The sequence below is a fragment of the Tenrec ecaudatus genome, chromosome 7, assembly GCF_050624435.1.
Source record: "Tenrec ecaudatus isolate mTenEca1 chromosome 7, mTenEca1.hap1, whole genome shotgun sequence".
In the NCBI taxonomy this organism is placed as follows: Eukaryota; Metazoa; Chordata; class Mammalia; order Afrosoricida; family Tenrecidae; genus Tenrec; species Tenrec ecaudatus.
In genome coordinates this window covers 38,945,477-38,949,598 of record NC_134536.1, presented here as the reverse complement: position 1 = coordinate 38,949,598, position 4,122 = coordinate 38,945,477, and positions in this window count along the sequence as shown.

The window sequence follows — 4,122 nt, the reverse complement described above, 5'->3', positions numbered from 1 at the left end:
CCTGTGAAGTATAAGATTTTGTGTCAAATTGGCTGAATGGATAGTCTCAGTGGTTTGGCATTTAAGATGTAGTAAAGCTTTCATGGTGGCATCTAACATATTGTAATCACTTCCATAGTGAGACCTACTCTGAGAAGTCAAACAATTGATAGGAAGTTTCCTCGAGGGTGTGAGCTGCTGCCAAATTGCATAAACATTGTGCAAAAATGGCTTGCTTTTTGTTGGGTCTAGACTCGGCTTTTGACTCATCATCTTACCTCTGAGATTTTGGACTAAAACCAGTCGCCTGACATATTGTCTGCTGATCCTGGAAGTTATTTGTGTCCAGCCTGCTATCATACTTTACTAACCTCAAAGTCATTCACCTCTACAGCTACAAACGTGTGTTTGACTACTGGGCCTAAGTGTATCAGCCCCTTCAGCTAAGTGTACTAGGAGTTACTTCCAGCCGGACAGCTGACACATAGACTTGGAACATGCCTGCCTCCCTGTACATATACATGTTCACGTTTCATGAATTCTTCTTTAGAGAACCCAGCTTAACTTGGCACGCTAATGGGACCAAGACAAGTGTATTACTGAGACCCCAGAGCCATGTTTAAATAAGTTTTGTTACAAGTCAACTCACGCACGTATGAACTGGAACCCTAGTAGCAATACGTTTTTATTTACCCTCATTATGTTCAAAACTAGGTAGTAGTAACTTATGGTGACACCATTAAGGATGGTGGCAACCTTCCTGGTAAAGGAAAGACAAGTGGGTCCTCTGAGTTGCTGGTTAATGATCTCTTTCCTGATATACCCAGAAAACTAAACTCACTGCCATTGAATCAATTCTGACTCATAACAACCCTATAGGACAGGGTAGAATTTCCCCCATGGGTTTTTGAAACTATTGCTCTTTACTGGATCAGAAAGCCTTATCTTTCTCCCAAGGAGCAGCGGGTGGTTTCAAACTGGTGATCATGTGGCCAGCATCCCAATGCATAATCACTAATACATCAAGGTGCCTGATAACGGTGGTGGTTATATAAGCATGCTAACTTTGCAAAAATTAATTTAGTGGAAAACATTATTTGCATATTTTCTATATGCATATTACACTTCGATTAAAATGTTTTCATTAAAAAAACAAATTTTGAGGAGGAAAATGTATCCACATGATCTATGGTAGGATCTCTCTACTTTTATCTTAGCACTTTATAAGCAGAAATAATTAATCCTTTACTCCCTGTGTTTGGTTTCTGGTTTTGTTTAAAATACTAAAGCCAGTTTTAAAATAGCATTGATTCTACCCTAAGCACTTGCTTTAAAAGAAGTGCCCTATGTTCCCAACACCCATCAGGTAATTATTGCTACCACTCTCAGGTAAGCCTCGGACTGCTAACTGCAGGGTTGGTGGTTCAAATTCACCAACTGTTCTGCAGGAGAAAGGTTAGGCTGTCTGCCCGTATAAAGAATCACAGCATAGGAAACCCTATGCAGGTTGCTATGAGTTAGATTCAGCTCCGTGGCAGTGGGTTTGACTTTGGCTTAACTAATTACCAGATTTTATTTTCATTTCTGAAAATTCTTAAAAAGTGAACAAACTTGGCTATTAAAATTAAACAAGTCTTTGTTTCTCAAATTATGTATTCATTTAAGCTTCTTACATGAATAGATACATTTAATTTTTGTCAGTAGGAATTTTCCTCTGTATTCAGGAAGACCAAATACTGGTCTTAAAAAATGTGATGCAAATATACAACTATTTATATAACCTCTACTCCCAAAGTCAGTTTTATATAGTCTTTATTCTTTAATCTTCAAAAACATAATTACGTGAGTCAAGTATTCTTGTGATTAATGGAGAATAATAACATCATTACATTTATCTACAAGTACACACTGACAAAATACATCCCTCATCAATCACATATTGGTTCTAAAGTAAAAAGTAATTTTAGATACTCACAGAATGAGATGCGTAGCTTGTGGGAGAATTTACTCAGGCAAAGAAGAGCTTACCAAACCATATGTCTCTTGTTATCTCAAAAAAGGAAATAAAGAAAAAGTAAGAGACAAATCACGACTTAATAATGATAATAATAGGCGGAGAAAAGTAAGCGGGTTGTAGTTTCCATTTTGCTGGAATGGGCCTTTTGTTGGATCATGGAACAATGTTATTAAAGAGAATTCCAGGAAGAAAGGATAAAACCCAAAGCCCAGGACACAATGAAATATGAACAACTAAAACCCACTTCTAAATAAGGTATTTACTCAGTTGTTTGGACTATAATGGAATTAATTTGAGCAGGTGGAATTTGCTATGACAATAGTATTTACAATGTATGCTTCCCTCAGATTTCTTTATGCTATACTCCAAAAGCTAGTTTACCATAAGAGGATTGAAATCTTAGTTCTCAACAGTTATTAGTGGCTTAGTTCAATTGTGCAAGTCCTTCTGCAAAAGAGGTGTGTGTTTTGGGAAATAGGCCAACCCAGAGAAAACAGATGATGATGACTAATAGAAAACAAGACATGTCCTAGAGAGCCGTCCCCAGGTGAGGCCATAGTGGGAGTTCACCACACACACAAAGTGGAAATTGCTCCGTGTGATACCTCTACCATATTATTACTTCCCTAGATCTATGTTGTTGTTTTGATGTATTGGTCTATCTTCCAATCAATAAAAATATCTGAACATTATTATTTCATTTTTAGAATTGTAAATATGACAGTGTAGCAGGCCATAAGATCATAAAAATCAGTTGAATACTTGTATATTAAAGATGACACCAAAAAAGATATTAAAAGAACAAAACCATTTACAATCATTACACAAAAGATAAATTAATTAGAAATACATCTTACCAGAGAAACAAAAGATTTACATAAGGAAAACTACAAAAAACTAAAATAAATGTATACAAAGCTACCATGTTCCTGGACAGGTAGAATAAACATTGTGAAAATATCAATATTACCAAAAACATTACAAGATCAATACAATTCTGATCCAAACCCCATCACAATTCTTTTTTTTAATGGAAAAACTGAAAAAAATTAAAGTGAATAAAAATGGAAAAACTAATCACCAACTTTATCCAGAAAGGAAAAGAACCCAGGAGAAATGAAGCGCTGTCAAAACATAAAAGCAACATAGGAGATTTTTCACTCCTGGGCTTTAAAACGTACTATATAGCCAAGGTAATCAAAAACAGCCTGGTACTGATACAACGAAGATATGAAAACCAATGGATTAGAATTGAGAAACCAGAAATACAATCCAGTCCCTGCAGACACCTAATTTTTGATAAAGGACTGAAACACAGTAAATGGGGAAATAGATAGCCTTTTCAACAAACATTGCTAGAAAAACTAGATCTTCACCTGCAAAAGAATGAAACAGGGCCCATCCGCCACACTTTGTTTTTGTTTAGGTATAAAAATAAATGCCAGTTGTATCAAACACCTAAATATAAACCCCACAGTTATAAAGACCATCAATGAAAACAAAAAGGGACAAACTTAAGGATTCTAAAACAAGGCATAAACATAAAACTAAACATAATGAAAAATATGCATTCTGTAGAAGGCAAAATAAAAGAGTGGAACCTTCAAAAAGCACCACATTATGCACATCAAAAGACCAGCAAAAAAGTTAAAAGAGAACCCACAGATTTGGAAAAACTATTTATTAACAATAGATTAGATACAGGGCTAATTACCAAAATCTGTAGAAAACCACAACATCTTAACAAGAAAAATATAAATAACCCAATCAAAATATGATCATAAGACAGGTCATCAAATGTACCCAGGTAGGCAACGACCATAAGAAGAAATATTAGCGTACATTAGCAATAAGATAAATACAAATTAAGACACTAATGAGATATTGCTTCATATCAACAGTTTCAACAAAATCCAATAAAATACAAAATAACATATGTTTGAGAGAGTCAGGAGAGATTGGAACTCTCAAGCATTACTTGTGGGACTGGAGGTTTGTACAGCCATTATGAAAATCAGTACTATGCTTCCTTACGCAAATGCAAATACAATTGGCCTATGATCCTCAGTCCCTCTATTGGGCATATATATCTTCAAGAAATGAAGAATTCAACATGAACAGATGTA